Genomic DNA, 10,793 nt, shown 5'->3' with positions numbered 1-10,793 from the left:
GAGTGAACTCAAATTCTTTCTCGGTTTGCAAATCAAGCAAACTAAGGAAGGTACCTTTGTCTCTCAAACGAAGTACACCAAGGACTTATTCAAGAAGTTCAATATGCAACAATGCAAAGGTATGACTACACCCATGCCTACTAGTGGACATCTTGATTTGACCAAAGATGGTGAACCGGTTGATCAAAAGGTTTATCGCTCTATGATTGGTTCATTTTTATATCTATGTGCCTCTCGTCTCGATATTATGCTAAGTGTGTGCATGTGTGCACGATATCAAGCTGCTCCTAAAGAGTGTCATCTTAAGGTTGTGAAAAGGATAGTGAGATACCTAATCCATACACCATATTTTGGCATTTGGTATCCCAAGAGGTCCTCTTTTGATCTTGTTGGCTACTCCAATTCGGACTATGCCAGAGACAAGGTTGATAGAAAATTCACTTCGGGTACTTGTCAATTCCTTGGTAGATCTCTTGTGTCTTGGTCTTCCAAGAAACAAAACTCGGTATCCTTATCCACCGCCGAAGCGGAATACATTGCCGCTGGTTCATGTTTTGCTCAATTACTTTGGATGACCCAAACTCTTAAAGATTATGGGATATATGTGAAACATGTTCCATTGCTATGTGACAATGAAAGTGCTATTAAGATTGCTCACAATCCCATGCAACATTCTCGAACCAAGCATATTGAAGTTCGTCATCATTTCATTCAAGATCATGTTGGAAAAGGGGACATTAACCTTAAGCATGTTTGCACCGATAAGCAATTGGCGGATATATTCACTAAACCACTTGATGAGAAAGTGTTTTGCAGGCTGAGAGGTGAATTGAACATCATTGATGCTTCAAACTTGGAGTAGGAACTCTATTTGATACATGCGGGGCATGAGCCTATGACTAATCCTCGATATTTCTCTTATAATGCTATTCATATGTCTTGGATATATTTGTACCTTGCATGTTATCTAACCCGTGTAGGTACTTGGTTGAATCTAAATCTATGAGATTACAACTCACTCACATCTTGAGAAATCTCTACATCACCAAGTCTCTACACAATGGTGGTTGAAGACAAGGAAGGACGAAACCATTCAAACATATCCTTTGGCAAATTCTATGTTGAGTCTCATGATTGTCATTTTGGATACACAAGTGCTCTTCCTTGCAAAGCTAACCCATGTAGGTAGATGAACTCAAACTCCAAGTGGTACTCCCAACTATTGATGAACTACATCAATCTTGAGCAACCCACACAAGTTCATATGCAAGATCAACACCACCACCCAAGGTATGTTATTCCATCTTAGAGAAGCTTTACTCCAAGTCATGAGTCAAAACAACTCGACAAGATGTGAATACATCAATATGCTTAAACGAAAAATGGTAACCACATTTTGAGCTTAAAGGATGAGTATGACCTATGATCAAGTGCTCTCACTTGACTCCTAAGTCAACATACTCTAACATAGGTGACTTTGTCACCGACCATTTCTAGATGAAGTTCTCTAGTGTTTCTCCGTGCTTTTGCATTTGCATATTTTCTACTTCATCTAGAACTTTTAGTTTCTTTTCTTTCCTTTTTGTTCTACATTTTCTACATCCAATTCATTGCAAATCTTTCAGTAAATTCCTTGCATATCCTTGTGAGATCTTACTTGTCTAGTGAGCTGAGGTGACAAGTGGTTTCACTCTAATGAACTTGGTCACACCGGTTTGTTCTCTTCGGCCCAACCTAAATCTTTCGGTGCAACCGAAGCACACAACTCGGAGTCACCGATTCCACCACAGGAAAACCAACTTGCCACTTATTCCTGATTTCTATTTGCTCCAGCTCCACTCAATGATTCTTGTCCTCTACCAGCATCATATTAGACATGCTGCTTTGCTCTGTGACTCGAGGACCAGCCCATTTGTATCACATGTCCAGAAGAGCCCTTCTTGGAAATTGATGTCAAAGGGGGGGAGAGAGATCACATCAAAGCTTAATCCTTCCTATAGGGGGAGAAAGAGAGAATACTCAGGGGGAGAGAGTTTCTCAACTAGGAGAAAGTAATATCATCAAAGACCCCAGATGCTTGGTGTTCAAGAGGAGAGATGTCACATGTCTTTAAGAGGGGCAAGACATGTTTGGTTGCTTGCTTTAGCTCAAGCTCTGTTGTTTCTTTTTTGTTGCTCTGATTTTCCGTTCCCTATCTTCTCCCAATATCCCATGCAGATTCAGGGGGAGCGAGACATCTAAGGGAAGGAAATCTCTGATTTTATTGCACATCTTTACCTTTGGGGACATGTCTATATCCAATGTGGTACTTAGTACTCACTCTACATGTCATCCCAGTCTTGGTTCCCTTGTGGTTTCTCTTGCTTTCTCTGGTCAGTAGGTGTATCTGTGTTATTTAACCTTGTTTGCGCAGGTTCATCCCATCCTAAGCCAACTCAAGATCACAAGGTAAGTATATGCATCACAGTCATGTGAATGAGAAGTTCTTGCTGATGTACATACTGTTTGCAAGAAGGACTCATGAGCATGAAGGTACATTTCTCACATTCACATCATTTGCTCTGATGCATATAGCCAAGATACATGTAACACATTGCTTACTCTGTCATGTTTACGCATTCACATGCTCCTATATTCAATATTCACATGATTGCATACATGTAGGGGGAGCCTATGCATGTTACATGTCTTTCCAAAGCTTTACTTGCTATTCTCTATATCTTTATCTAAAGCTTTGATGTATGTTGTCATCAATTACCAAAAAGGGGGAGATTGAAAGCACAAGTGCTCCATGGGTGGTTTTGGTAATTAATGTCAACATATCTCTTGTTGGACTAACACTTTTACCTAGTATGTTTCAGATAAGTTCAACAATGGAGTGGCATGGACTAGAGGATGTGGAACCCCTTCAAGATGCTAAGGACAAAGGATTGGCTCAAGCTTCAAGATCAAGACTCTACATTTTCTATTTTAGTGATCCAAGATCACATTGAGTCTATAGGAAAAGCCAATACTATCAAGAGGGGATGAGGTGTTGCTTAATGGCTTGCTTGCTCAAAGTGCTTAGTGATATGCTCCAAAACCCTCAACTACCTTCCCACATCCACATATGACCTAAACCAAAAGTCAAACTCGACCCCACCGATTCTATCTATCCGGCGCCACCGAGTTTCAAATGTCATAGCCACTGCCACAAACCCTAGGCAAATCGGTCTCACCGATAGGGATCTCGGTATCACCGAGATGGGATTGTAATCTCTCTGTTTCCCTTCGTAACATTTCGGTCTTACCGAGATGAGCGATCGGTCCCACCGAGATTGCAATGTAAACTCTCTGTTTCCCTTTTGTAACATTTCGGTCTCACCGAGATGAGCGAATCGGTCCCATCGAGTTTACCTGACCAACTCTCTGGTTAGCTTATTACCAAAATCGGTCCCACCGAGTTTGTGTAATCGGTCACACCGAGATTACGTTATTCCCTAACCCTAACCATATCGGTCCTACCGAGTTGCATCTCAGTCCCACCGAAAATCCTAACGGTCACTAGGTTTGCTGAATCGGTCCGACCGAGTTTAACCATTCGGTCCCACCGAGTTTGGCAAATTGTGTGTAACGGTTAGATTTTGTGTGGAGGCTATATATACCCCTCCACCCACTCTTCATTCGTGGAGAGAGCCATCAGAACGTACCTACACTTGCAATACACATTTTCTGAGAGAGAACCACCTACACTTGTGTTGAGGTCAAGATATTCCATTCCAACCATATGAATCTTGATCTCTAGCCTTCCCCAAGTTGCTTTCCACTCAAATATTCTTTCCACCAAATCCAAATCCTGTGAGAGAGAGTTGAGTGTTGGGGAGACTATCATTTGAAGCACAAGAGCAAGGAGTTCATCATCAACACGCCATTTGTTACTTCTTGGAGAGTGGTGTCTCCTAGATTGGCTAGGTGTCACTTGGGAGCCTCCGACAAGATTGTGGAGTTGAACCAAGGAGTTTGTAAGGGAAAGGAGATCGCCTACTTCGTGAAGATCTACCGCTAGTGAGGCAAGTTCTTCGTGGGCGACGGCCGTGATGGAATAGACAAGGTTGCTTCTTCGTGGACCCTTCGTGGGTGGAGCCCTCCATGGACTCGCGCAACCGTTACCCTCCATGGGTTTAAGTCTCCATCAACGTAGATGTACGATAGCACCACCTATCGGAACCACGACAAAAACATCTGTGTCTCCAATTGTGTTTGAATACTCCAAACCATTCCCTTTACATTCTTGCAAGTTGCATGTTTTACTTTCCGCTGCTCATATACTCATTGCATGCTTGCTTGATATGTATTGTGTTTGTTAAACTTGTGATTAAACTCCACTTAAACTTAAGAATATTAAAAACTGCAACTTTTGGCACTTAGTGTCTAATCACCCCCCCCCCCTCTAGACACCTCTTCTCGATCCTTCCAACTTTATATGAAGGTTTTTATTATAGCGAAAGCAAATTACCATGCTGTTCTAAAGGACTCTCAAAATAATATAAGTGAAGCATGAGAGATCAATTATTTCTATAAAATAAAACCACCGCCGTGCTCTAAAAGGATATAAGTGAAGCACTAGAGCAAATGACAAACTACTCCAAAAGATATAAGTGAAGATCAATGAGTAGTCGAATAATTATGCAACTATGTGAAGACTCTCTAACATTTAAGAATTTTAGATCTTTATATTTTATTCAAATATCAAGCAAAAGAAAAGAAAATAAAATGACGCTCCAAGCAAAACACATATCATGTGGTGAATAAAAATATAGCTCCAAGTAAAGTTACCGATGAACGAAGACGAAAGAGGGGAAGCCTTCAGGGGCATCCCCAAGCTTAGGCTTTTGGTTGTCCTTGAATATTACCTTGGGGTGCCTTGGGCATCCCCAAGCTTAGGCTCTTGCCACTCCTTATTCCATAGTCCATCAAATCTTTACCCAAAAGTTGAAAACTTCACAACACAAAACTTCTGTCAAAAATAGAACAATCTGTAGTAATCTGTAGGTTTTGAATACTTCTGTAACTCCAAAAATCCTGAGAAATTAGGAAGTCCTAGGAAATTTGTTTATTAATCTACTTCAAGTGGAATTGGTATTTTATCTCTCTCCGGTAAAAAATGAAAATTATTCTCGTGAGAGCGTACTTTCTGTTTTTTACAGCAAGATCAAATAACAATCACCCAAGAAGATCCTAAAGGCTTTACTTGGCACAAAAACTAATTAAAACATAAAAAACACAATCACAACAGAGGATAGATGATTAATTTATTACTAAACAGGAACAAAAAGCAAGGAACAAAAATAAAATTGGGTTGACTCCCAACAAGCGCTATCGTTTAACGCCCCTAGCTAGGCATGATGATTTCAATGATGCTCACATAAAAGATAAGAACTGAAACATAAAGAGAGCATCAGGAAGAATATGACTAGCACATTTAAGTCTAACCCACTTCCTATTCATAGGGATTTTGTGAGAAAACAACTTATGGGAACAAGAATCAACTTGCATAGGAAGGTAAAACAAGCATAACTTCCGGATTTTAAACACATAGAGAGGAAACTTGATATTATTGCAATTCCTACAAGCATATGTTCCTCCCTCATAATAATTTTTAGTAGCATCATGAATGAATTCAACAATATAACCAGCACCTAAATCATTCTTTTCATGATCTACAAGCATAGGAAATTTACTACTCTCTACATAAGCAAAAAATTTCTCAATCAAAATAGTGGGAGTATCATAAGAGACTCGAATACTATAAATTTTTTCCACATTAAAAGAGTAATGTTCAGAAAAAGGGTAATCATAATCATGACAAGTTTTATAAATATAATCATCACTACTTTTTATAGCATATGTATCATCACAATAATTATCATAAGTAGCAACTTTGTTCTCATCATAATCGATTGAAACCTCTTCCAAGATAGTGGAATCATAATTAAATAAAGTCATGACCTCTCCAAATCCACTTCCGTAATTGCCAAAATAAGATTCAACATCCTCCAAAATAGTGGGATCATTACTTCCTAAAGTTGACACTCTTCCAAACCCACTTTCATCAATATAACCATCATAAATAGGAGGCATGCTATCATCATAATAAATTTGCATATCAAAACTTGGGAGACTAAAAATATCATCTTCATTAAATGTAGCATCCCCAAGCTTGGTATAAACATTAATTGCAGCAAATATATTCTCAAAAACATCATTTTCATCAAACATAGCATCCCCAAGCTTGGGCCTTTTCATATCATAAGCATAATCACTCTCATCATTAATAGTATGGATAGCACCAATAGTATAGCAATTATCATCATCACAATGAGAAATAGGAGCAACATCATTTGGGAGAGATACCTTTCTACCTTTACTTCTCCGTCTTTTCTTTTTCTTCTTCACATCATGTGTTGGTTCAATCCTCTTTTTGGAGCTCCTTATTAATGAGATTGGTTGAATAGAAGGCTCCTCCTCGTTACCTGATTCATCATAAGAAATAATAGGATAATATTGGGAAGTCTCTTCCCTTTCGTTAGTATTCTCTTCATCTTGTATTTGTTTTCTTTTCTTTATGTAATTGGCAATATAAGGATTTCAATGCAATTCACCGCACAATACATATAAATTTCTTCTAGATCAATATCGAGGAATTTCTCATGGTTATATTCTGGAATATGCTTAGTTTGACATTTCATTTCTTCATAACCCAAAAGCAAACTAAGTTCATTATGATGTGCAAGGGAAATCAAATCATCACAATTTTTGGACACGATTCGATCATGAAACAATTTGCATTTGATATTTAAATGACCATGTTCATTGCAAACTTCACAAGTATGGCTAAGATATTTTAAATTTTCTGCACTAACATCTAGCCTCTCTTGCAACCATTTAGTTTCCAAATACATATGCCTCTTGCAAAATCTATCTTCCCTGTTTGGTATGTACTTGCAAACTCTATGCACTCCACAAAAATCGACATGCTTATAAGAGATATTTTCATCATAACTAGTGCAATCATCATTAGTAGTATGGATATTCAAATAGTTCATACTAATAACATTGCAATCATGCTCATCATTCAAAGATTTAGTGCCAAACATTCTATAGACTTCTTCTTCTAGCACTTGAGCACAATTTTCCTTTCCATCATTCTCACGAAAGATATTAAAAAGATGAAGCGTATGAGGCAAACTCAATTCCATTTCTTTGTAGTTTTCTTTTATAAACTAAACTAGTGCTAAAACAAGAAACAAAAAGATTCGATTGCAAGATCTAAAGATATACCTTAAAGCGCTAACCTCCCCAGCAATGGCACCAGAAAAGAGCTTGATGTCTACTACACAACCTTCTTCTTGTAGACGTTGTTGGGCCTCCAAGTGCAGAGGTTTGTAGGACAGTAGCAAATTTCCCTTAAGTGGATGACCTAAGGTTTATTAATTCCTGGGACGCATAGGATGAAGATGGTCTCTCTCAAACAACCCTGCAACCAAATAAGAAAGAGTCCCTTGTGTCCCCCACACCCAATACAATGGTAAATTGTATAGGTGCACTAGTTTGGCAAAGTGATGGTGATACAAGTGCAATATGGATGGTAGATAAAGGTTTTTGTAATATGAAATTATAAAAACAGCAAGGTAACTAATGATAAAAGTGAGCACAAACGGTATTGCAATGCGTTGAAACAAGGCCTAGGGTTCATACTTTCACTAGTGCAAGTTCTCTCAACAATAATAACATAATTGGATCATATAACTATCCCTCAACATGCAACAAAGAGTCACTCCAAAGTCACTAGTAGCGGAGAACAAACGAAGAGATTATGGTAGGGTATGAAACCACCTCAAAGTTATCCTTTCTGATCGATCTATTCAAGAGTCTGTAGTAAAATAACATGAAGCTATTCTTTCCGTTCGATCTATCATGGAGTTCGTACTAGAATAACACCTTAAGATACAAATCAACCAAAACCCTAATGTCACCTAGATACTCCAATATCACCTCAAGTATCCGTGGTTATGATTATATGATATGCATCACACAATCTCAGATTCATCTATTCAACCAACACAAAGAACTTCAAAGAGTGCCCCTAAGATTCTACCGGAGAGTCAAGACGAAAATGTGTGCCAACCCCTATGCATAAGTTCACGAGGTCACGGAACTCGCAAGTTGATCACCAAAACATACATCAAGTGGATCACATGATATCCCGTTGTCACCACAGATAAGCACGTGCAAGACATACATCAAGTGTTCTCAAATCCTTAAAGACTCAATCCGATAAGATAACTTCAAAGGTAAAACTCAATTCATCACAAGGGAGTAGAGGGGGAGAAACATCATAAGATCCAACTATAATAGCAAAGCTCGCGATACATCAAGATCGTACCACCTCAAGAACACGAGAGAGGGAGAGAGAGAGAGAGAGAGAGAGAGAGAGAGAGAGAGAGAGATCAAACACATAGCTACTGGTACATACCCTCAGCTCCGAGGGAGAACTACTCCCTCCTCGTCACGGAGAGCACCGGGATGATGAAGATGGCCACCGGAGAGGGACTCCCCGCTCCGGCAGGGTGCCGGAACAGGTCTAGATTGGTTTTCGGTGGCTACGGAGGCTTTTGGCAGTGGAACTCCGTATCTATTCTGCTCTCCGATGTTTTTATGGTATATGGACATATATAGGCGAAAGAAGTCGGACAGGGGAGCCACAAGGGGCCCACGAGGGTGGGGGCGCGCCCAGGGGGGCAGGCGCGCCTGCCTGCCTCGTGGCCACCTCGAAGCTTCCTTGACTTCAACTCCAAGTCTCCTGGATCACGTTCGTTCCAAAAATCACGCTCCCGAAGGTTTCATTCCATTTGGACTCCGTTTGATATTCCTTTTCTGCGAAACACTGAAAGAAGGGAAAAAACAGAAACTGGCACTGGGCTCTGGGTTAATAGGTTAGTCCCAAAAATAATATAAAAGTACATAATAAAGCCCATAAACATCCAAAACAGATAATATAATAGCATGGAACAATCAAAAATTATAGATACGTTGGAGACGTATCAAATGACTAAATATGCAATCCAAGGATACATAGCAATAAGGAAGAGTGTTACCTTAATGTTCTGATGATGTCTAGATGTACATGTAATAAAATCTTATATAATGGGATGGAGGGAGTGTTGTACTACATCATTTTTCAATTGTTGTTTAGCTTCTAATATTAACTTGGTGCTTTTAGGTACGTATATCATTGCCAAAGTTCCACACTTTGATCTTTTCTGGGGCAATGAGATATTCATGAACCAGCATCAAGTGAGGAAACTGATAAAGATTTTTATTAAAATGGGTTCAAAGACGTCAATCGAACTATTTGTTTACACTTTATGCTAGACAACAGTGAACTGCAGGATGGTAAGTAAGAACCCTGTAGCCTTCTTTTTACTGCCCGTAATGAGTTGTGTTAGATGACAATGTCTGAATCTTTTTTTCTTTTGCAGTGGATCCTGAAGCAGTTTACTCAAGATTACCTCTCAAACTACATGATTGGCGGCCATCCATCACAAGGGGTTGGACTAGAGTCCTGCATGCCTTCTGCATCTAGGAGCGCACAATAGGGCCATTCCGCTTCACCTTGTTTAGCAACCGGAATGTCTGTCGCCTCTTTCTTTACCATCTGTAATAGTACAAGTATAGAACCCTGGTTCATCATTTTTTATTTGATGCTTATGTAATTCTTGAACATATGTACCTGTGAATAGAATAATGCATTGGTTGTTTGAACCTGATGGATATAAATAAAGCTATAACCTACTTTGAAGTTTAAATTAGGTACAATTTTAAATAGCAACAATTAAATTAGGGTGAAATTATGGTGTGCAGGTCATTACGGCGCACACGGTTAATAAAGCACAACGTGTGCGATATACATCATAATTCGACACGGTTCACGGATACGAAACGTGTGTAACAATGCACACAGTTGCCGTTTGCAAATCATGTGTGATGTCAGACACTATCACATACGGTGTGGGGAAACTAAATGTGTGTGATTTCTACCTATCGTACACGGTTTATAATTATGAACTGTTTGTGATGTGCTAGGCATCGCAAAACTCCCGTGCCTGGAATCTGCCTGGAACCTGCCTGGGAAACTCCCATGCCTGGAATCTGCCTGGTTTTAGGTAAAACCACAAAACTCCGACTGCGATAGCAATGCGAGCACAAACGAGTAGCAAGGATGAAGCGTTTGGGATATTCGAGATATCAGAAACGGTTATATAGGGACAATTGTATGCATCAAGGCTCCCTATCCCCGACGGTTTCTGGGTCGTGTGGGAAGGACCCCCTGTCGCCGTCACTCACTAGGCGACGGTTCCAAATGTCGTCGCGGAAAGGGGTTAAAAACCATTTGTATAGCACCGACGCGTACCAGTGCAAAGTGATAATAGTTGGGATACTCCCCAGGGAATGACTGTAATTCGAGGAGTTCATGTATTCAGCAGGAGTTAATGCTTTGTTCCGGTTCTTTATTAAAAGGAGGCCTTAATATCCTTAGTTTCCTTATGGACCCCGCTGCCACGGGAGGATAGGATAAAAGATGTCATGCAAGTTCTTATTATAAGCACATATGACTATATACAGAATACATCACTATAGGAATCGGGAACTTTGCCATCTGCCATGGCTGACGGCAAAGGCATGCCTTGCGGACGGCAAAGGCCTTTGCCGTCAGCCAGCAGACGGCAAAACGTCCGGCTAAACAAGCTACG

The sequence above is a fragment of the Triticum dicoccoides genome, chromosome 7A, assembly GCF_002162155.2.
Source record: "Triticum dicoccoides isolate Atlit2015 ecotype Zavitan chromosome 7A, WEW_v2.0, whole genome shotgun sequence".
Lineage (NCBI taxonomy): Eukaryota > Viridiplantae > Streptophyta > Magnoliopsida > Poales > Poaceae > Triticum > Triticum dicoccoides.
The sequence above is the reverse complement of the archived record's forward strand: the minus strand, read 5'-3'. Positions refer to the sequence as shown.